General features: G+C 45.4%; 1 protein-coding gene across 3 annotated transcripts in view; it reads left to right on the forward strand.

The window, feature by feature from the left end:
- The window catches only part of TRPM3 (transient receptor potential cation channel subfamily M member 3), a 694734-nt gene that overhangs the window by 534222 nt on the left and 135268 nt on the right, over window positions 1-25244 (forward strand). The window lies entirely within an intron of this gene.

Below are 25244 nucleotides of genomic sequence, written 5' to 3' on the forward strand. Positions count from 1 at the left end.
CTGCTCCACTATTCCTTCCTCACATCCACTGTGTTCTAGGTAGTGATGAGCGGATTCGGTTTTACTCGGTTCTCAAAACAGAATCTTATTGACTCACTGATGTCACGTGTTTTGGATAGCCAATAAGATTCTGTGTTGAGAACCGAGTAAAACCGAGTAAAACCGAATCCGCTCATCACTAGTTCTAGGTAACTGTAACTACTGTGTGTGCTTTATGTACTCGGTTCCAGAGATGCGTAACACCCTCATATCTATAAATATTGTACTGTATATACTGTATGACATAAAATAAGTCATTTGTATTTGACAGGGGGAAGGGTGGTGGGTGGACTGGTTTTCCTTCCAATTACTCCCTGGGGCCTCCCACTCTGCTGTTCTCACAATTGCCCTATGCCTATCTCCTATGTGCTCCCACTTAAGGTCTAGGATCCTTTCTGTTTACCACCCCAGAGATGCATCACAATTCTCTCTGAGACCAAAGTATACAGTATTCCAGGTAATCAAAAACAGCCCAAAACAGGCTGGATGGGTGTGATAGGTAATACCTGCATTTGGGATACCGGCGGTCACATGACCGATCACAGCAATCCGATTTTTAAAATGCAGACAGGAGACAGGGTTAGTAATTTACCCCTCCCCTGCCCCTACCCCAACCCTAACCCTCCTGGGGCAATAAAGTGTAGAGGGGGGGGTGGGGGGGGGCGCTACGGCTAATCACAGGATGTGGCAGCTTGGGCTAAGACTGTAGTGCCTAACCATAACCCCCCCCTCCCTCTCCTCGGGCCCTAACCATCAACCTAATACTTACCTACGTGATGCCGGCAGACGGGGTTCCGGCACCAGGATACCAAGTGGTGTCACGATTCCGGCGTCGGTCACCTGACTGCCGACATCTACACCGGCGGGATGCTGACTGCATCCCATATTCAACATTATCACTTACAGCAGTCATGCGAATAGTGAGACCCCACTTTGATAAGATAACGTGGTGAATATAGGACCATGGCACTGATCTACAGTATGTAATAGTACTGCATGTTATAATGCTATACCTGCAAACTAGAATTTCATGGAAGAAGTTGTATTGGTTTCCAGCATATGTATGGCAGTGGGGTCTGTCTCAATGGGATGCGGTCAAGATGCCGCCGGCCGGAATCCCAGCGGTCGAAATACCGACGCCGGAATCCCGACCGCCACAATCCCGACATATTCTCCCTCCGTGGGTGTCCACGACACCCATAGAGGGAGAATATAATAGTGTGCCGAGCGTGGCGAGCGTGGCGAGCGAAGCGAGCCCGCAAGGGGCTGCGTTCCGCTCGCCACCCCTGTCGGGATTGTGTGGTCGGGATTCCGGCGTCGGTATTTCAACCGCCGGGATTCCGGCCGGCGGCATTTAGTACTGATCCCGTCTCAATAGGCTATTTAGAAATAATGTAGGGCATGATCCAATTCCCATTTCTTTAATCTACCCCCACTCTAGGGTAGTAGATAATTAATTCATACCTGTCAGGCTACTTTTTGTATTAATGTATCCGACATAAGTAAAATGCTGAATAATAGTGGTATGAATGGGTATAATTGCTGTTCATTACATGTTTGAAAAATAATGTCTGTCTCCAGATTGGCTGCATAGTAAATATTACTCCTTTCACATCAAACTTATAACCCAGGCTATTGCTGGGCCAACCCAGGTCCAGTCTTAGGTGTGAAAGTTTCTACCTGGGTTGTGGTACCCCGGAATCCAACCCTGGTTGCTACCAGGGTTTAACCTTTCAACGACCCAGGTAGCCAGTAGTGATGAGCACCGGAAATTTTTCGGGTTTTGTGTTTTGGTTTTGGGTTCGGTTCCGCGGCCGTGTTTTGGGTTCGAACGCGTTTTGGCAAAACCTCACCGAATTTTTTTTGTCGGATTCGGGTGTGTTTTGGATTCGGGTGTTTTTTTCAAAAAACCCTAAAAAACAGCTTAAATCATAGAATTTGGGGGTCATTTTGATCCCAAAGTATTATTAACCTCAATAACCATAATTTCCACTCATTTTCAGTCTATTCTGAACACCTCACACCTCACAATATTATTTTTAGTCCTAAAATTTGCACCGAGGTCGCTGGATGACTAAGCTCAGCGACCCAAGTGGCCGACACAAACACCTGGCCCATCTAGGAGTGGCACTGCAGTGTCACGCAGGATGGCCCTTCAAAAAACTACTCCCCAAACAGCACATGACGCAAAGAAGAAAAAAAAGAGGTGCAATGAGGTAGCTGTGTGACTAAGATAAGCGACCCTAGTGGCCGACACAAACACCTGGCCCATCTAGGAGTGGCACTGCAGTGTCACGCAGGATGGCCCTTCCAAAAAACACCCCCCAAACAGCACATGATGCAAAGAAAAAAAGAGGCGCAATGAGGTAGCTGTATGACTAAGATAAGCGACCCAAGTGGCCGACACAAACACCTGGCCCATCTAGGAGTGGCACTGCAGTGTCACGCAGGATGGCCCTTCCAAAAAATACCCCCCAAACAGCACATGACGCAAAGAAAAAAAGAGGCGCAATGAGGTAGCTGTGTGACTAAGATAAGCGACCCAAGTGGCCGACACAAACACCTGGCCCATCTAGGAGTGGCACTGCAGTGTCACGCAGGATGGCCCTTCCAAAAAACACCCCCCAAACAGCACATGACGCAAAGAAAAAAAGAGGCGCAATGAGGTAGCTGTGTGACTAAGATTAGCGACCCAAGTGGCCGACACAAACACCTGGCCCATCTAGGAGTGGCACTGCAGTGTCACGCAGGATGGCCCTTCCAAAAACTACTCCCCAAACAGCACATGACGCAAAGAAAAATGAAAGAAAAAAGAGGTGCAAGATGGAATTGTCCTTGGGCCCTCCCACCCACCCTTATGTTGTATAAACAGGACATGCACACTTTAACCAACCCATCATTTCAGTGACAGGGTCTGCCACACGACTGTGACTGAAATGACGGGTTGGTTTGGACCCCCACCAAAAAAGAAGCAATTAATCTCTCCTTGCACAAACTGGCTCTACAGAGGCAAGATGTCCACCTCATCATCATCCTCCGATATATCACCGTGTACATCCCCCTCCTCACAGATTATCAATTCGTCCCCACTGGAATCCACCATCTCAGCTCCCTGTGTACTTTGTGGAGGCAATTGCTGCTGGTCAATGTCTCCACGGAGGAATTGATTATAATTCATTTTAATGAACATCATCTTCTCCACATTTTCTGGATGTTACCTCGTACGCCGATTGCTGACAAGGTGAGCGGCGGCACTAAACACTCTTTCGGAGTACACACTTGTGGGAGGGCAACTTAGGTAGAATAAAGCCAGTTTGTGCAAGGGCCTCCAAATTGCCTCTTTTTCCTGCCAGTATAAGTACGGACTGTCCGACGTGCCTACTTGGATGCGGTCACTCATATAATCCTCCACCATTCTTTCAATGGGGAGAGAATCATATGCAGTGACAGTAGACGACATGTCCGTAATCGTTGTCAGGTCCTTCAGTCCGGACCAGATGTCAGCATCAGCAGTCGCTCCAGACTGCCCTGCATCACCGCCAGCGGGTGGGCTCGGAATTCTGAGCCTTTTCCTCGCACCCCCAGTTGCGGGAGAATGTGAAGGAGGAGATGTTGACAGGTCGCGTTCCGCTTGACTTGACAATTTTGTCACAAGCAGTTCTTTGAACCCCAGCAGACTTGTGTCTGCCGGAAAGAGAGATCCAAGGTAGGTTTTAAATCTAGGATCGAGCACGGTGGACAAAATGTAGTGCTCTGATTTCAACAGATTGACCACCCGTGAATCCTTGTTAAGCGAATTAAGGGCTCCATCCACAAGTCCCACATGCCTAGCGGAATCGCTCTGTGTTAGCTCCTCCTTCAATGTCTCCAGCTTCTTCTGCAAAAGCCTGATGAGGGGAATGACCTGTCTCAGGCTGGCAGTGTCTGAACTGACTTCACGTGTGGCAAGTTCAAAAGGTTGCAGAACCTTGCACAACGTTGAAATCATTCTCCACTGCGCTTGAGACAGGTGCATTCCACCTCCTATATCGTACTCAGTTGTATAGGCTTGAATGGCCTTTTGCTGCTCCTCCAACCTCTGAAGCATATAGAGGGTTGAATTCCACCTCGTTACCACTTCTTGCTTCAGATGATGGCAGGGCAGGTTCAGGCGTTTTTGGTGGTGCTCCAGTCTTCTGTACGTGGTGCCTGTACGCCGAAAGTGTCCCGCAATTCTTCTGGCCACCGACAGCATCTCTTGCACGCCCCTCTCGTTTTTTAAATAATTCTGCACCACCAAATTCAAGGTATGTGCAAAACATGGGACGTGCTGGAATTTGCCCATATTTAATGCACCCACAATATTGCTGGCGTTGTCCGATGCCACAAATCCACAGGAGAGTCCAATTGGGGTAAGCCATTCTGCGATGATTTTCCTCAGTTGCCGTAAGAGGTTTTTAGCTGTGTGCGTATTCTGGAAAGCGGTGATACAAAGCGTAGCCTGCCTAGGAAAGAGTTGGCGTTTGCGAGATGCTGCTACTGGTGCCGCCGCTGCTGTTCTTGCGGCGGGAGTCCATACATCTACCCAGTGGGCTGTCACAGTCATAAAGTCCTGAGCCTGCCCTGCTCCACTTGTCCACATGTCCGTGGTTAAGTGGACATTGGGTACAACTGCATTTTTTAGGACACTGGTGAGTCTTTTTCTGAGGTCTGTGTACATTTTCGGTATCGCCTGCCTAGAGAAATGGAACCTAGATGGTATTTGGTACCGGGGACACAGTACCTCCAACAAGTCTCTAGTTGGCTCTGCAGTAATGATGGATACCGGAACCACGTTTCTCACCGCCCAGGATGCCAAGGCCTCAGTTATCCGCTTTGCAGCAGGATGACTGCTGTGATATTTCATCTTCCTCGCAAAGGACTGTTGGACAGTCAATTGCTTGGTGGAAGTAGTAAAAGTGGTCTTACGAGTACGACTTCCCCTCTGGGATGACCATCGACTCCCAGCAGCAACAACAGCAGCGCCAGCAGCAGTAGGCGTTACATGCAAGGATGCATCGGAGGAATCCCAGGCAGGAGAGGACTCGTCAGAATTGCCAGTGACATGGCCTGCAGGACTATTGGCATTCCTGGGGAAGGAGGAAATTGACACTGAGGGAGTTGGTGGGGTGGTTTGCGTGAGCTTGGTTACAAGAGGAAGGGATTTACTGGTCAGTGGACTGCTTCCGCTGTCGCCCAAAGTTTTTGAACTTGTCACTGACTTATGATGAATGCGCTGCAGGTGACGTATAAGGGAGGATGTTCCGAGGTGGTTAACGTCCTTACCCCTACTTATTACAGCTTGACAAAGGCAACACACGGCTTGACACCTGTTGTCCGCATTTCTGTTGAAATACTTCCACACCGAAGAGCTGATTTTTTGGGTATTTTCACCAGGCATGTCAATGGCCCTATTCCTCCCACGGACAACAGGTGTCTCCCCGGGTGCCTGACTTAAACAAACCACCTCACCATCAGAATCCTCCTGGTCAATTTCCTCCCCAGCGCCAGCAACACCCATATCCTCCTCATCCTTGTGTACTTCAACACTGACATCTTCAATCTGACTATCAGGAACTGGACTGCGGGTGCTCCTTCCAGCACTTGCAGGGGGCGTGCAAATGGTGGAAGGCGCATGCTCTTCATGTCCAGTGTTGGGAAGGTCAGGCATCGCAAACGACACAATTGGACTCTCCTTGTGGATTTGTGATTTCGAAAAACGCACAGTTCTTTGCTGTGCTTTTGCCAGCTTGAGTCTTTTCATTTTTCTAGCGAGAGGCTGAGTGCTTCCATCCTCATGTGAAGCTGAACCACTAGCCATGAACATAGGCCAGGGCCTCAGCCGTTCCTTGCCACTCCGTGTGGTAAATGGCATATTGGCAAGTTTACGCTTCTCCTCCGACAATTTTATTTTAGATTTTTGAGTCCTTTTTTTACTGATATTTGGTGTTTTGGATTTTACATGCTCTGTACTATGACATTGGGCATCGGCCTTGGCAGACGACTTTGATGGCATTTCATCGTCTCGGCCATGACTAGTGGCAGCAGCTTCAGCACGAGGTGGAAGTCGATCTTGATCTTTCCCTATTTTTGGAACCTCAACATTTTTGTTCTCCATATTTTAATAGGCACAACTAAAAGGCACCTCAGGTAAACAATGGAGATGGATGGATACTAGTATACTTATGGATGGACGAGCGACTGCCGACACAGAGGTAGCTACAGCCGTGGACTACCGTACTGCGTCTGCTGCTAATATAGACTGGATGATAATGATATAAAAAATATATATATATCACTACTGCAGCCGGACAGGTATATATTATATAATGACGGACCTGCTGGACACTGTCAGCACTGCAGACTCCTAAAGTAAGCTACTAGTATCAAGAAGATAGAAAAAAAAAAACACCACAGGTAGGTGGTATACAATTATGGATGGACGAGCGACTGCCGACACAGAGGTAGCTACAGCCGTGGACTACCGTACTGCGTCTGCTGCTAATATAGACTGGATGATAATGATATAAAATATATATATATATCACTACTGCAGCCGGACAGGTATATATTATATAATGACGGACCTGCTGGACACTGTCAGCACTGCAGACTCCTAAAGTAAGCTACTAGTATCAAGAAGATAGAAGAAAAAAAAACACCACAGGTAGGTGGTATACAATTATGGATGGACGAGCGACTGCCGACACAGAGGTAGCTACAGCCGTGGACTACCGTACTGCGTCTGCTGCTAATATAGACTGGATGATAATGATATAAAAAATATATATATATCACTACTGCAGCCGGACAGGTATATATTATATAATGACGGACCTGCTGGACACTGTCAGCACTGCAGACTCCTAAAGTAAGCTACTAGTATCAAGAAGATAGAAAAAAAAAACACAACAGGTAGGTGGTATACAATTATGGATGGACGAGCGACTGCCGACACAGAGGTAGCTACAGCCGTGGACTACCGTACTGCGTCTGCTGCTAATATAGACTGGATGATAATGATATAAAAAATATATATATATCACTACTGCAGCCGGACAGGAATATATTATATAATGACGGACCTGCTGGACACTGTCAGCACTGCAGACTCCTAAAGTAAGCTACTAGTATCAAGAAGATAGAAAAAAAAAACACAACAGGTAGGTGGTATACAATTATGGATGGACGAGCGACTGCCGACACAGAGGTAGCTACAGCCGTGGACTACCGTACTGCGTCTGCTGCTAATATAGACTGGATTATAATGATATAAAAAATATATATATATCACTACTGCAGCCGGACAGGTATATATTATATAATGACGGACCTGCTGGACACTGTCAGCACTGCAGACTCCTAAAGTTAACTACTAGTATGAAGAAGATAGGAAAAAAAAAATCACCACAGGTAGGTATACAATTATGGACGAGCGACTGCCGACACAGAGGTAGCTACAGCCGTGGACTACCGTACTGCGTCTGCTGCTAGTATAGACTGGATGATAATGATATAAAAAATATATATATATCACTACTGCAGGACAGGTATATATTATATAATGACGGACCTGCTGGACACTGTCAGCAGAATGCGTTTATAGAATAAAAACACCACACGACGAGTGTTTAACTTTTTCAGGCAGACAATCACAATATACTGGTGGTCACTGGTCACTGGTCAGTCACACTGGCAGTGGCACTCTGGCAGCAAAAGTGTGCACTGTTAAATATATGTACTCCTGCTATAACTGCTCCCCAGTCTCCCCCACAATTAAGCTGTGTGAGCAGTGAGCACTCAGCACAGTCAGATATACATAGATGATGCAGCACACTGAGGCTGAGCACAGATATGGTATACTGTGTCACTGTGTATCGTTTTTTTTCAGGCAGAGAACGGATTATATTAAATAATAATAAAACTGCACTGGTGGTCACTGGTCAGTCACTAGTAAACTCTGCACTCTCTGAGTACTCCTAAGCTCCAGTAAATCAAGTGTCTCACTCTCACTATCTATTTCTATTCTAAACGGAGAGGACGCCAGCCACGTCCTCTCCCTATCAATCTCAATGCACGTGTGAAAATGGCGGCGACGCGCGGCTCCTTATATAGAATCCGAGTCTCGCGATAGAATACGAGCCTCGCGAGAATCCGACAGCGGGATGATGACGTTCGGGCGCGCTCGGGTTAGCCGAGCAAGGCGGGAAGATCCGAGTCTGCCTCGGACCCGTGTAAAAAGCGTGAAGTTCGGGGGGGTTCGGTTTCCGAGAAACCGAACCCGCTCATCACTAGTAGCCAGTAGTGTGAGTGGTGTTACCTGTTTCATCCAACCCAGGTCACACTAAAAGTATACATAGAGCTATATTACTGGTGCTTGGAGATGAGTGCATTTAGGGCAGATTTTTCCTCTCAGCCTCAGGAGCTGCAAGGAAAAACTCTCATTAAGTGCATCCCTTTAGGCATACCGGTGAGTAACCCCTGAGCTTTGGATATATATATATATATATATATATATACAGTTTTCCATTGGACCGGCACTCCCTCTGTGTTGGTATTGCTGCTCCGGTGCCCTCTGTTAAAGGTATAACCACAACACTGAAGAAATACAGCGGCACTCAGAGTCCTTGAATCGTGTATTGTAATTCAAAACATCAACAGTAACACCAACGTTTCAGGGCCACACCGCCCCTTTCTCCAGGTGAGTAAACAAATAAACTTAAAAACATACCTTTATACCTGTAAGAAGCCCGCCCGTGTGCCGCGCCACTGGAGGGCTGTGCTTCCTTTCCCTCAGACCCATCGCCTTCCGAGCTTGTCATGGGGGCCGCGGCTGCCTGTTGCTAGGAAACCGGATCAACAACCCGGCTAATCCATCGCGCGCTGGAATAAAATAAGAAAGTAGTGCATAATTTGTACAGAGCCCCTCTACCATTATGACAGACGAATGCATGGAGGTGTAACACAGTAGACAGGAGGGTTGCTAGGTGTTTCTCAACCATTAACTGATTACTCTAATGTCCCCCCCGATGAGGCTGACCCTGCTAGTGGAAATCAATGCCCATGATTCAGAGGGTGGGTGTCGATAAGCTAATGTTAATGGTTTGCTATAGCCTATGTACAAAAGGAATAGTGTATGATGTACCAATACACATGAATACAAAAAAGGATAAAAGTAAGTGAAAAAGTAGAAACAAGTGTAACGTGTATTGTGAATAAGTGTAGCAAATAAATACTGTGGGTCCCTTCGCTACACAAAACGGGACCTCTGCCATAGTCCCTCAATCGGGGGTATGCAGATATAGTGGGGCCACCTTAATGGGGTCCCCCAGAAGTGTAAAAATATATTTTTTTTAAATGAATCATGGTTCATGTTTAAATAACTTACTCAATTTATTATTATTATTATTATTAAATAAGTGTTCAATTTCGTGACACCTGTATGGTCAATTAGTTAATAGTAACTCTATGACCATTGGTGAGTGTGTAAGACTATTAATAACCTAGGCGGTGTGTTCACATTGCTTTACCCTATGAAGCATATGTATCTATATGGTCTCAAATAACCTCTAATGGTTAAACATTATCTATCTATCTATATATGTATGTGTGTGTGTGTGTGTGTGTGTGTGTGTGTGTGTGTGTGTGTTTGTGTGTGTGTGTGTGTGTGTGTGTGTGTGTGTGTGTGTGTGTGTTATGCAGTGTGTATATCTATATATGGTCACATATGGTTGAACAACTTGTCTGTATTTGCCCTGAATGGTAACGATGCCAACAACCGTCCCAGTGTGCGTATCCTAGCACAGAGGCAGTGTCTAACTAATGCCCCCTTCTGCTACTATGTTCACCTTTGCAAGCTGTTTAATAAAGATACTCTATATTATAAATTATAATGGTTGGTAACTCTGGAGGAAGAAGAGTAATAAAAGAAGAGCCCTAAAGCAAGAGGCTAAGAAAAGTAATGGTAAGTAGATCCATAGGTAAGGAGCGGAGGGAGAAAGTGACAACCAAAGCGTGACTTCCTCACTATGACAATTTAGCACAAAGTTTTAGAACAAGTGTAATAGTGTAATAGGAATACTTCATCTTGACTCGAAGAGCTAACTCATCATGGTTAGTGTCTTTTCTCCTTTAGGGAGACTGATGTCCCTTACTGTACATACTATATCTACCAGACCTAGATTCTATCTGCTCCTTTTCATCACTTAGGATCACTGGAACAGGTACCATGGCATCATTTCATTAAGGCCTCCAGGGTTGATTGTCCCCAGTTCAAATATCCATCTTGCTTCAGACCTTAGTAGCTTTCCATCACGGTCGCCACCTCTAAGCTCCTTGGGGATATGATCTATTATCAGATGTTTCAGTTCCCCCATAGTATGTCCTTTCTCTGCTAAATGTTTGGCTACTGGTTGTTCAGAGCCTTTGCCGGTGATCGCTTGTTTGATGGCCGACCTGTGAAGTGCCATTCTTTCTCTTACTGTTCTGATTGTTTTTCCCACATAATATAAATTACGGGGGCAAACAATTAAATAAATAACATGGGATGATGTGCAGGTCAGCACGTGTTTGATTTTCTAACTACGATCCTTGTGTGGGTGTTGAAAACTGGATCCTGTTAACATATGAGCACACGTCGTGCATTTAGGGCACTTGTAGCAACCTGTTTGGTTAGAAAATTACTGGTAGGTAACGAAGTTGACTTGAAATTCGTTATATCTGTATGCACCACTATATCTTTTATACTTTTACTCCGTGTAAAGCACATCATTGGGCGCTTTTGTTTAAAGCATGTCAATGCCTTATCTGTTGCTACCACAGGCCATAGTGCTCGTATCGCTCTTGATAATACCGCACTGGAAGTGTTGAATTTCTTAACAAAAGGTATGACTGGTTCCTGTGTTCTAATCTTAGTTGTCATCAGGTCTTCTCTTGGAATAAGTAAGACTTCCTTCTTTTGTTCACGTAGAATTCTTATATCATACCCCTTCTCAACAAACTTCAGCACCAGTTTGTCCAATTCCGGTTCCATCGTTGACTGATCACTAATTATACACGACAGTCTGATCTTCTGTGATCTGGGGAGTCCTACTTTTAATGACCTCGCATGGTGGCTTTTCGCCAACAAGAGTGTGTTTATATCCGTAGGCTTAGTGAATAATCCCGTTTGGATTCTCCCTTCGACTATGGTAACTTGTACGTCAAGGTAGTTCGTACTCGAAGCACTCATTGTGTATGTGTATTTGATGGTGGAAGCCCTTGCATTCACTGTGGTCATCAATTGGATAAACGACTCTTCTGAACCAGTCCACAATATGAATGTCGTCAATAAATCTGGAAAACGATAGTATGTTCCTGGCTATTTCCTGCTTGCTGAAAAAGAATTCAAATTCTTCCTTAAACATAAATATATTCGCAAACGATGGGGAGACATTGCTCCCCATCGCACATCCTGATTTTTAGTGGTAAAAGACCCCGTCAAACAGAAAAAAAATCCTACTGAGTGTGAGTTCCAACAGTCTCATAGATAGATCCTGATCCAATGGGTGAGATTCAAATGACATATCACGCCCAATTTCCTTTCTAAAATTATCTCAGTTATCGCGCATATTGCGCCTATAGTAATCAGGTTTACTGTGTAAAGGGTTGGGTGCCTTGCTACTCCAGGGGTAGCAAGCTGAAATAATGATACAACGTCCCTGAGGGCAGAAACAGAATGAGTGTGGAAAGGGGTGAAAAGAATTGAATCTCCCCCAATGTGTCCATTTTTTCAGTTCTGAGGAATTCCTGCATGGCTTGAAGGCCTTCTTTGTGAGGAATGCTTGTATATAAGCTACATACGTCTACCACACACATTAGTGTGTTGGGCGGTACTGTCTCCAGGGTGCTCAATCTTTTCAAGAAGCTGGTAGTGTCCTTGATGAAGCTTTTTTGCTTCATTATAAGAGGCTGCAGGATGGTGTCAAGAAATACAGAGATTGGTTGAAATATTGAATTCCTAGCTGCAATTATTGGGCGCCCTGGTGGTTTTTCCAGACTCTTGTGCATCTTTGTAACCGTAAAAAATATCTGCACTACCGGATGTTCTTGTTTTAGGGATCTGCACAATTTTGTTGTAATCAATCCTTCTTGATATTGTTCATCCAGCAGGTGGTCAACTTCTTGTTTATATGCTATTGTGGGATCTTGTTGGAGTCTCTCATATGTGGATTCATCAGCTAATTGTGAATAGATTTCTTGTTTATAATCATTTGGGTTCAACACCACGATGCCACCCCCCTTATTGGCGGGGCGGATGACTACGTCCTTATATGAACCCTGATTAGTTAATGCTTGTTTTTCTGCTTTTGTCATATTGTAATTGCATTGTGGTTTGGCTGAGTTGTATCTGGTAACTGATTCATCCAATAGCCGAATGTAGGATTTGATCGAGGGGTTTGTTGATTGGGGGTCAAAATATGACGACTGTCGTGTATCTAAAAACTTTTGGTGCAAAATATCCAATGGTGATAAAGACAGTTCCGCTTGCCGAGATTGAAAATATTTCTGCAATCTTAGTTTGCGGGCATGGCGATGCAAATCCACCTGCCATGTAAACTCGTTATATTTATTTGTGGGTACAAAGGAAAGTCCTTTCTCCAGAACCCCAATTTCAGCATCGGATAGTACTCTATCTGATAGATTGTATATTTATCGATCTCTTTTTACCAAGGGTCTTCTGTTTCCTCATGCACTGGCCGCCACTGAGGGTGGGCGTCCTCGTCTTCCTGTTGTTTTGGTTGCCACAGCGGCCGGAGGGTTTTTTATATATATATATATATATATATATATATTCCCCCACACATTTCTGGGACACTGAAAGAAGATGGATGTGGACACACAATCTCTTTATACTGCATCCATACACTTACCTTGAGGCTCCTTGTTATTTGGTTACAATACCCTTTATTAAATAATGAATTTCAATATACTGCCATGCCCAGCATTGGATCCTGCATAAAAAGCATGAACTTTCTAACTATACGAAGCTACTGGTACTTTGTAAAAAATAATCAGCATTTTAATTGACCAGATCTATGTAGAGTACAGCCACACATCCAATCCCTTGCAGCCACACACTACATAGATTCGCTCGGCTACAATGCTAATAACTTTTTTCACAAAGTACAAGGTACCGTAAGCTTCAAATAGTTAGAATTATCTACCTTTCTATGCAAGGGCAGATAGCTCAATTAATAGAGTGTCTGACTGCAATGCCACAGACGATGGGTTCAAATCCTGGGTATGTCAGCATCTTGAAATGGAGGGGGTGTGACCACAGCATGCTGAGGGAATGGCTACTCCTCTTTGGGGAGCATGTATAGCACATCAGAAGCACCCACTCATAGGAGCATGGCATGCCTCCCAGCCAGGGTAGTAGAAAGCCTGGCTGGGCCCAAATACTTTTCAGGAGGCGTGGCTGAGGCATGGACCTGGGCCCCCACTGGGCCAATTTATCAGACCTGGGCCCAGATAATTTGTACCCTCTCCCCCACTCTCTCAACACCACTGGCTTCATTGAAACAGATAATTGACAAGTGCCGACAAAGCCCCCCACTCTGCGGTGCTATGTGTGGTGGCACAATCTGCACCACCCTAGTTACCGCCCTGATCAGCAGAACCTGGAATCAGTCACTGAGAAATATATTTTTTTTTTAAGGGATACAACAAAGGCTGATGATGTCATAATAGCACTTAGTCAGCTGATTACTGTAAGATGTAAGTTTTGCAGCACAACAACACAACTCAAATGTTGTGACATGATCTGAATCAATCAGTTCATGTAGTACCATTGCTCCATAACAATATAACAGCCTGTAGTTTCCACCATACTTTAAGTTTCCTCAGTGAATTGGATGTTAGTGTTTGCTACTCATTAACATCAGTGTTGGACTGGCCCACAGGGGGAAACCCCCGGTGGGCTCCACTGCCTGGAGCCCCATCTTCTAACTAGGGATCATGTTCTAGACTGTGCACTTGTATATATATTATACATATATTACCCTATACTTCACAGGACTGTTGTTTTTTTTATATAGTGCATTGCTGTTGTTAATCTGGTACTGTACATTATCATGCATGTACTAGCAGTATTTTTTATATTTATCAATGGGCTCAGCCCATGCACTCTCTAATGGTTAGACAAATCAATGTGGTGGCTGGCCACACCCCCTCTGGATACTGGCCACACCCCTAAACATGGGCCCCTACCACTGCATTCCCCCGGTGGGCCCTTCATGCCCCAGTCCAACACTGATTAACATTGATATCATTACCCTGCTAAATATCTAGAGCCTATGGGGTATATTCAATTAGGGTCGGATCCATTCCGACATGCATTTGTCGGAATGGATCCGACAACCCCTATTCAATCCCATCTCAATTCAACTTTAAAAAAAGTTGAATTGAGATGAGACCTGTGAGCAGAGGAGAGGGGGGAGACCAGCGGGGAAAGCAGCAGGCAGACGGAGGAGAGCGGCGCTACAGCAGCGCTGCAGAAGGATGTCTCACAGCCGCCAGACCTCACAGCAGTGTCCACCCGGCTCCAGCAAGCGTGACCTCACTTGCTGGAGCCGGGTGGACGCTGCCGTCAGCGGCGCAGCTGTGACACATCCTCCGGCAGCGCTGTGCTGTAGCACTGCTGTCCCCTGTCTCCCTGCGGCTCTCCCCCGTCTGCCCGCAGCTCTCCCCCCTCTCCTCCTCTAAGGTCCCTCATCTCAGTCCGACATTTTTTTATGTCAGACTGAGATGGTTGGAAACGGGTCCAAATCCTGTCGAATTTAGCCCAGTTTTGCTCAAAAGTACGTGAATTGACCGCTATACTGCCGATTCACGTACTATTCGACAAGTCGAATTCCCCGACTTGTCGAATAAAAATAGCGGGGACTGAATAGGTTGAATCACGATTCGACCTTAAAAAGACGAAAACTGACGTCTTTTTGACAGATGGCAGCTTTCGACCCTAACTGAATATACCTCTATGGAGAGGAAGCTCTCAGATTTCCTCCTATCGAACAACAGAACTTCTGTACAATATAAACCAAAGGGGAATTTCAATTTGTGAAAACATCTTTATTTTTAATCAGTAATGCTCTTGCTAATTTACTGTGTAGCTTCTGCCAGTCAACACCAACAGTGTCTTGAAACCTCTTGTTGCTTTGAAACAAAAGAGTGAAACTAAGTCAAGTATTTTAATGTTTGTTTTACTTTTGTTTTATGCATAACACAGAATAAACAATATACAACCGAACTGGCAAACAGTTGTACATTAAATAAACTATATTATGCTTGTATAACTTTCTATGTGTTCATCTGAACTAGATCCAACTAACAGCTTGTTGTACAGTACAAACTCTCTCAGGTTAGTAATATCAGTTATTATGACAAAACTAATGTATAGCAATCACCATAAGTTGCATTTTCCATGTAAAATACAATTAAGTATAAACTTATGAAGAAAATAATGCAAATAGAGCTATGCATGCAAGAAACCAATTACAAGCGGTACAGGATTGTCATCGTCAGTGCTTTTCTTTACACCAGCGGTTAAGCACCCACAAGCGATATGTCTCATATACATCTTTGTATGGATGAACACATCCTTACTATCCTTGACCAATGCTTGCATGCTACATAATGTGTTTTGCCTCTCTAAGCGTCAGGAAGCATAACCACAATTTATATCTGTGATACGGCAAAAAAGGTGAGGATATAAATGGTGTGAAGCTGGAGCTGCCTTGGTAGTGGAGCAACCTTCAGACTTCTTCCTTCAGCAACTCTTGGCTCAGACCACACCCTGGCAGAGATGCAATGACCCCACAGTTCCCCAACTCAATAACAAACAGCTGTTAATTTATAAAAGACCTTAACTCCCATCCCGAAACACAATCCTCGGGTTATTACCTACTTAAATATCAACTTTGATGTACAGTACAACAAATACAGGGGTGTAGTAGGGTATGCCGGCGGCCAGCGTACCGGCACCGGAATCCCGACCGCCAGCATACCGACAACTGGGTGAGCGCAAATGAGCTCCTTGCGGGCTCGCTGTGGGCATGGTGGCGCTACGCATGGCACGCTATCTATTCTCCCTCCAGGGGAGTCGTGGACCCCCAAGGAGAAAAGGTGTCAGTATGCTGGCTGTCGGGATTCCGGCGCTGGTATACTGTGCGCCAGGATCCCGACAGCCGGCAAACTGAAGACCACCCCAACATACATCTTGTCTCCCGGCACGCTAAACAGACCTTGACTCGTTAGCGCCAAGCATTTTTTCGGGCAACTTTTTGTGTCTCATTGACAAAACGATGCAAATGGAATGCACAAGCAGCTTATGCTGATTAAAATGATATGCGACATGTCTATAGTCTATGTGCGACTGCGTCTGTATCTCCATACAAAATGCTACGCTAGTGTGTTTTCCTAGAAAACGCGTCTTATTCACATCACTATGAGAATAAGACGCAGAAAGCAGACTCCTAGAAAACGCTATAACGTACCATTTCATATGCAGTTACAGGCGCTGTTGCACACAGAATATAGGCATGCCGCATATAATTTTAATCAACGGAGTCTGCTTGTGCATCTTATTCTCATGGCGATGCGAATAAGACGCATTTTCAGTAAAAAAAAAAAAAGATGTCCGACGCCAATGGAGTTGCACAGGACCTGGCAGCTCACTCATTATAGGCATTTCCCACTACATGGCATATTAAGGCAAGATGTATGAGGACACATCTGTATGCAGTCTAATACAGAGGAATTATTGTCCACTAAACACATTAAGCATGAATAATAGCATCTTATCTTTAAAACTACTTTCAACTAATGTTACCAAACAATTTACACAATAATGAAATAGGTTAAGTGTCCTAAGAGAATTACCTAACAGTATGATACGTTAATGATTGATATATGGCCCATAAATCGATCTATACATTCAGAAAGTAGGAATGATTTGGATAATAATGCACATTATGTACATAAGGTGTTCCACACCTGTCCCTAAGGATCACAATACTTTTGAAATAATCAGAGGAATGAGCAGAGGTACGTTGTATTCTTCCAGTAAAATCAGTGAAGGGAGTGGTCTTGGCTGCTTTAATTTAGAGAACTATAGTTTCTTGATAAAGTATGTTGTACATGAATAAAGACAAGTTTGCTCCTATCCAGTCTGAGGGCTGCCATCAGTTACACTAGAGGGCTTTTAATAGCTTTGATAAAAGAAAGTGCAATGGCAGTCTCTCCTGCTCTACAGAACGGAATGGTGAAGGAGTGGCACTGATCATTGAGGCTACTTCAGTACCTGAGCAATGGGATAGTGCTACTTATTCTACCTGCCAATCTAGGCAGAGAGGTACTGACAGGCATTACATCAGCTGAATCAGTAGCATTATGTGGGGCGGGTCAAGCCTCCCACTTCCAAATCAGCCTGAATGCCCCATGGAGACCTTACTCTCTGTTTAACTTGATAGCTGCCACCCTCTCCAGGTCTTCATTTACTCTCAGACCCCTTTCTCCCCATGCAGGTTCTCACTACTGTGCCTGCTGCCACACCAACTGCCAGGTGGGTCCATGGCATCCAAAGCAAGGCTCTAGAAAAGGGGAAGGGGATAGGATGTCATTAACATGAGTGGCGAGGGTGGATTGGGTAGGCTGGCATTCGGTTGAGTGGCATGTGGGTTCCCTGGCTCCTCTTACACATCGTCCGATGAGCTGGCAGTATGGATGGTGTAATGGTTAGCATTACTGCCTCACAGCACTAAAGTTGTGGGTTCAATACCTACCATGACCCCAACTGTGTGGAGTTTGTATATTCTCCATGTACTTGTGCGGGTTTCCTCCAAAAATATATTGTTAGGTTACTTTGATCCCCACAAATAAAAATTTAACGTGTGTGTGTGTGCGTGCGTGCGTGTGTGCGTGCGTGCATATACTGTACATGGGCATACTGGATGGGCCAAGTGCTTCTTATCTACCATCAAATTCTATGTGTAGCTGGTGACAGGGGCATCCATGTAAGTGAATTTACCCCCTCCTTCAGTGCCCCACCAGTCAGTACAATGTCCATACATTATGGCACTAGGTCACCTTAAATCAGTGGTTCCCAAATTCAGACCTCAACAGCTCACATTTTTCAGGTCACCCAACAGGTGCACTGTGTATGGCCAACTGTCACATTTTAAAAATTAACAGGTGATTAGGAAAACATGAACTGTTAGTGCTCCTTGAAGACAGAGTTTGGGTGCCACTGCCCTAAATAAACAGTATTATTAATTTAGCATTATACAGGCATTTAAGGCAATACCTTCAGGATATTACACATCTACATAGGCAAAGATGAGTAATACATTTTCTATGCATAGTAAAAATAAGTGCAAGAAGCAGCTGCATGTCAGGCTGGTCCCTGCTGAGGCTGCTGTTGTCTGTGAGAAGGGGGCAGGGCCATGCTCAGACAGGAAAGACAGGGGCCATGCAGACTATTATGCAGAGCACAGCCCCTGTGAGGGAATAATGGTGTGATGACCCTGCCCCTTCACTGCTCTCCCTGCACTCTGGCATTGCAGCAGGAAGAGCTACAACTCCGGATCCCAACTATCTCTGTCACCTGGGGAACATGCCTTGTCTGGCCCACCTAGCTGCGCCCCTGAATTAATCAGCAAACATGCATATCCTAGCAAGTCAATTAGTCTTATACTACCAGTCACATGATCTGTTCAGCATTCGGAGATCTCTTATGTCGCCCATGCATTTTTTAAGTACATAAATAGTGCCCTCCTTGTTTCAACATATTACAGGTATTATAAGTCACCTTGGAGTTACATGACCTATATATATGCATCAGCCCATTTATATAATAAGTTTTGTTAGAAACAGTGTATAGTACATTATTTGCAAATGTCCTAAATTCATTTTTTTTGTTGCCTTTTCAATAATTTTATTGTTATTTTATGTAAGAGTTAAACTGCAAAAGACTCTCAGGGTCTATTTTAAATAGATGTCATACTTATAAGAGTTTTTAATATATACTGTCTACCGTCGCTGCTTGGGTTTCGGATAACTCAGAGGGAGGTCTTAGTGCTGTCTCCCTTAAAAGTCACTCAGGCTGGAAAAAAGGATGCCTTATATAACACTTCTTCATCAATAGAAGTAGCATGAAGGTAGAACTTTTTACTGGGTAAGCTGATGAGAATTAACGTCTGGAACTACACCAGCTCAGAAACTATGCACACACAGGGAAGACCAGTGACTCGAGCTAGCCTGGTACTGGTAATGGACAGGAATCGGACTAGAACCGATGTTGAACTCTTGCAGACTATATCGGCAATAGGATAGGGACTGGGTTGGAAACAGAATCACTCTGTGGTTGGACTGGACAGGCAATCAGAGAGGAACCGACTGGAACCGGTGTTGCTCTCTAGCCAGGCTGGATTGGCAATCAGACAGGAACCAGGCTGGAACCGGAATTGTTCCCTGGAACTGGGCTGGAACTGTATAGCACACTGGGAAAATCATCTGGAACCGGTATAGCACACTGGGAAACTCGTCCGGAGTCGGTATAGCACGCTGGGGAACCGGGCTGGATAATGGTGTGCTGACCCTGCCCCTTCACTGCTCTCCCTGCTGGGAAACCGGATTGGAACAGGTATAGCACCCTGCAGGAACCCAGGCTGGGGCTGGTAAAGTATCCTGCAGAGAACCGAGCTAAAAGGTTCTGGTTACCAATGGACAGGAGACTAGGACGCAGCTGTATTGCTCAGGAATCCAATACAGCACCTTTGGAGATATTTATACCCTGACCTAAGCAGTGATTGGAGGATGTGGTCAGCTGAACAAGATCTAGTTCCCTATTGGTGGAACAGCAGTCAGCTGAACAAGTCCAATATAGTGGTATCCCGTGACTGGGCCTGACAGATGCATTGCCGATCTCCCGGACCACAGAAGAGGCACACTGCCAGGCGACCCCCCACCAGAACAGGACAGCTCACTGTCACGGTGAGTACCCGCACGCTCTAGCCGGAGTCCTGACATCTACGACCTGCTATGTGTTTTGGAGCTTACTAAAAACCAATGAACTCTTTATAGAAATTTGAACAAGATAGCATGAAAATCTACTTGCAGGAAATAGTTCAAACCTAACGATTTTTGTTGTGTACTACCGAGGCTGGGGCTGGCTGTAGACAGATCTGCAGTACAGCTAAGTGAAATATATTTTAGAGTGTATATAGGAAGTTCTTACAGACAAGATATTGGGTTATATTTGCAAAATAGACTCAGAGAAAAAATAAAAACCCCATAAAAGCTTTTAAAGTAATAGGGTAAATGTATTCTTAAATTGTTAAAAGCAGTTGCTCAAAAAGAATGTAAGAACTGGTACAGTTTTTAGGGACATCCAAATTGGCAACAAGGTACTTAAATTCTCTGCTTTTGTGGTTGATGCCTTTTTATATATCTCTTTCTTTGCTCTTTAAATACCGCTATTGTAGAGAATAGTGCTATTTGGGCCCATTTCAGGATTTACTATTAACTTAGATAAATTCACTGCTATATACTTAGAGGTGACGCTTTGACATCCATCTTGGAGCCGCAGTGTCCCTCTTCAGTGGGCCTGGAAATAATTTACCAATTTGGGCGGTACAGATTAACAAAATCCCCTTCTGGTTATATGTCGCTAATATTAATCAAGCAGAATGTACTGTACTATTAAGACGAAACTAACAGGTTGGGGTGATGATTATCTCCTTTCTTATATGGGTGGAGTGAATTTAACAGACATGTTATAGTTTCCTAGTCTTATTTATCCATGAATTTGCTTCGTAATCAAAAAAGATGAACAATTTATTAACTTTCTATTTAGGAAACTATTACAGAATGGTAAAAGAACACGTATTGCTAGCTATGCATAAATTGAACAATCCTGTTAATTGCAGCACACATTTTGCAAATATCATGTATTACAATTATACAGTGGTATTACATTATCTTCAGGACTCCCATTCTTGACCCAGAGTTACCCCTTTTCCATCTGGAGGGTGGGGTGTATGGCTACATTATAGCCTAACATACAACAGCTAAGAGGCCAATAATTCAATCAGTCAATCAGTCTAATCACAGATGTATGCATATTCCAAATAATAATATGACAAGAAAAGATAATGAAGAAGATTAAGAATATAATTTGCATAACCTTTAATTACATTTCTGCTGCGGGGTACACATGGCTCCACAAGGAATAGACAATGGGTTGTAGAGTAGGATTTTGATCCGAGGCACCAACAGGCTCAAAGCTTTGACTGTTCCCAGAATGCATAGTGCCGCCTCCTATATCACCCCGCCTCCCTGCACAGGATCTCAGTTTTGTAGTTGGTGCTGCAGTAACAGGCACTTAACAGAGGGGCTGCTCCAGGCAGCCCTAAGAAGAGCTTTTTTTCGGAGGAAAAAAGTGAAGACTTCAAGGGCAGCAGCAGTGTTACATGTTAGTGGACATTCACGGCTGCAGCTCCGGCTCTCTCCAGCGGCGCTGTACACTCCCGAGCCCTGGTTGCCGGGTAACTACAGCAGGAGGCTCCGGTTTTCTTCTTGTCAGGCACACACGACGGGGGCTCTCCGGGATCGCGTGGCCCCGCTTCGGGAGGTGGTAAGTGGGTCCCGCTTGCGGGACCCGGTCTTTATCACGATCCGGCGCGGTCAGTAGGAGGCGGGCCGCGCACGCTGGCGGTGGACACTGTGGCAGTACAGGCAATCCCACTAGATCACCAGGGCATGGGACAGGTCAGGTTTTCTCTATAAACCATTTTATTAGAGCCTGCAGTACCCGGTGGTTTTGCCAGCAGGGGGATAGAGCTTGGACCTGAAGCCCCTCTCCCAGCCCCAGGGTAGTGATGAGCACCGGAAATTTTTCGGGTTTTGTGTTTTGGTTTTGGGTTCGGTTCTGCGGCCGTGTTTTGGGTTCGAACGCGTTTTGGCAAAACCTCACCGAAATTTTTTTGTCGGATTCGGGTGTGTTTTGGATTCGGGTGTTTTTTTCAAAAAACCCTAAAAAACTGCTTAAATCATAGAATTTGGGGGTCATTTTGATCCCAAAGTATTATTAACCTCAATAACCATAATTTCCACTCATTTTCAGTCTATTCTGAACACCTCACACCTCACAATATTATTTTTAGTCCTAAAATTTGCACCGAGGTCGCTGGATGGCTAAGCTAAGCGACCCAAGTGGCCGACACAAAACACCTGGCCCATCTAGGAGTGGCACTGCAGTGTCACGCAGGATGGCCCTTCCAAAAAACACTCCCCAAACAGCACATGACGCAAAGAAGAAAAAAAGAGGCGCAATGAGGTAGCTGTGTGAGTAAGCTAAGCGACCCTAGTGGCCGACACAAACACCTGGCCCATCTAGGAGTGTCACTGCAGTGTCACGCAGGATGGCCCTTCCAAAAAACACTCCTCAAACAGCACATGACGCAAAGAAAAAAAAAGGCGCAATGAGGTAGCTGTGTGAGTAAGCTAAGCGACCCTAGTGGCCGACACAAACACCTGGCCCATCTAGGAGTGGCACTGCAGTGTCACGCAGGATGGCCCTTCCAAAAAACACTCCCCAAACAGCACATGACGCAAAGAAAAAAAGAGGCGCAATGAGGTAGCTGTGTGAGTAAGCTAAGCGACCCTAGTGGCCGACACAAACACCTGGCCCATCTAGGAGTGGCACTGCAGTGTCACGCAGGATGGCCCTTCCAAAAAACACCCCCCAAACAGCACATGACGCAAAGAAAAATGAAAGAAAAAAGAGGTGCAAGATGGAATTGTCCTTGGGCCCTCCCACCCACCCTTATGTTGTATAAACAGGACATGCACACTTTAACCAACCCATCATTTCAGTGACAGGGTCTGCCACACGACTGTGACTGAAATGACGGGTTGGTTTGGACCCCCACCAAAAAAGAAGCAATTAATCTCTCCTTGCACAAACTGGCTCTACAGAGGCAAGATGTCCACCTCATCATCATCCTCCGATATATCACCGTGTACATCCCCCTCCTCACAGATTATCAATTCGTCCCCACTGGAATCCACCATCTCAGCTCCCTGTGTACTTTGTGGAGGCAATTGCTGCTGGTGAATGTCTCCACGGAGGAATTGATTATAATTCATTTTAATGAACATCATCTTCTCCACATTTTCTGGATGTAACCTCGTACGCCGATTGCTGACAAGGTGAGCGGCGGCACTAAACACTCTTTCGGAGTACACACTTGTGGGAGGGCAACTTAGGTAGAATAAAGCCAGTTTGTGCAAGGGCCTCCAAATTGCCTCTTTTTCCTGCCAGTATAAGTACGGACTGTCTGACGTGCCTACTTGGATGCGGTCACTCATATAATCCTCCACCATTCTTTCAATGGGGAGAGAATCATATGCAGTGACAGTAGACGACATGTCCGTAATCGTTGTCAGGTCCTTCAGTCCGGACCAGATGTCAGCATCAGCAGTCGCTCCAGACTGCCCTGCATCACCGCCAGTGGGTGGGCTCGGAATTCTGAGCCTTTTCCTCGCACCCCCAGTTGCGGGAGAATGTGAAGGAGGAGATGTTGACAGGTCGCGTTCCGCTTGACTTGACAATTTTGTCACCAGCAGTTCTTTGAACCCCAGCAGACTTGTGTCTGCCGGAAAGAGAGATCCAAGGTAGGTTTTAAATCTAGGATCGAGCACGGTGGCCAAAATGTAGTGCTCTGATTTCAACAGATTGACCACCCGTGAATCCTTGTTAAGCGAATTAAGGGCTCCATCCACAAGTCCCACATTCCTAGCGGAATCGCTCTGTGTTAGCTCCTCCTTCAATGTCTCCAGCTTCTTCTGCAAAAGCCTGATGAGGGGAATGACCTGACTCAGGCTGGCAGTGTCTGAACTGACTTCACGTGTGGCAAGTTCAAAAGGTTGCAGAACCTTGCACAACGTTGAAATCATTCTCCACTGCGCTTGAGACAGGTGCATTCCACCTCCTATATCGTGCTCAGTTGTATAGGCTTGAATGGCCTTTTGCTGCTCCTCCAACCTCTGAAGCATATAGAGGGTTGAATTCCACCTCGTTACCACTTCTTGCTTCAGATGATGGCAGGGCAGGTTCAGGCGTTTTTGGTGGTGCTCCAGTCTTCTGTACGTGGTGCCTGTACGCCGAAAGTGTCCCGCAATTCTTCTGGCCACCGACAGCATCTCTTGCACACCCCTATCGTTTTTTAAATAATTCTGCACCACCAAATTCAAGGTATGTGCAAAACATGGGACGTGCTGGAATTTGCCCAGATTTAATGCACACACAATATTGCTGGCGTTGTCCGATGCCACAAATCCACAGGAGAGTCCAATTGGGGTAAGCCATTCTGCGATGATCTTCCTCAGTTGCCGTAAGAGGTTTTTAGCTGTGTGCGTATTCTGGAAAGCGGTGATACAAAGCGTAGCCTGCCTAGGAAAGAGTTGGCGTTTGCGAGATGCTGCTACTGGTGCCGCCGCTGCTGTTCTTGCGGCGGGAGTCCATACATCTACCCAGTGGGCTGTCACAGTCATATAGTCCTGAGCCTGCCCTGCTCCACTTGTCCACATGTCCGTGGTTAAGTGGACATTGGGTACAACTGCATTTTTTAGGACACTGGTGAGTCTTTTTCTGAGGTCTGTGTACATTTTCGGTATCGCCTGCCTAGAGAAATGGAACCTAGATGGTATTTGGTACCGGGGACACAGTACCTCCAACAAGTCTCTAGTTGCCTCTGCAGTAATGATGGATACCGGAACCACGTTTCTCACCGCCCAGGATGCCAAGGCCTCAGTTATCCACTTTGCAGCAGGATGACTGCTGTGATATTTCATCTTCCTCGCAAAGGACTGTTGGACAGTCAATTGCTTGGTGGAAGTAGTAAAAGTGGTCTTACGAGTACGACTTCCCCTCTGGGATGACCATCGACTCCCAGCAGCAACAACAGCAGCGCCAGCAGCAGTAGGCGTTACACGCAAGGATGCATCGGAGGAATCCCAGGCAGGAGAGGACTCGTCAGAATTGCCAGTGGCAGTGACATGGCCTGCAGGACTATTAGCATTCCTGGGAAAGGAGGAAATTGACACTGAGGGAGTTGGTGGGGTGGTTTGCGTGAGCTTGGTTACAA

Source organism: Pseudophryne corroboree, chromosome 1 (genome assembly GCF_028390025.1).
Source record: "Pseudophryne corroboree isolate aPseCor3 chromosome 1, aPseCor3.hap2, whole genome shotgun sequence".
Classification (NCBI taxonomy): domain Eukaryota; kingdom Metazoa; phylum Chordata; class Amphibia; order Anura; family Myobatrachidae; genus Pseudophryne; species Pseudophryne corroboree.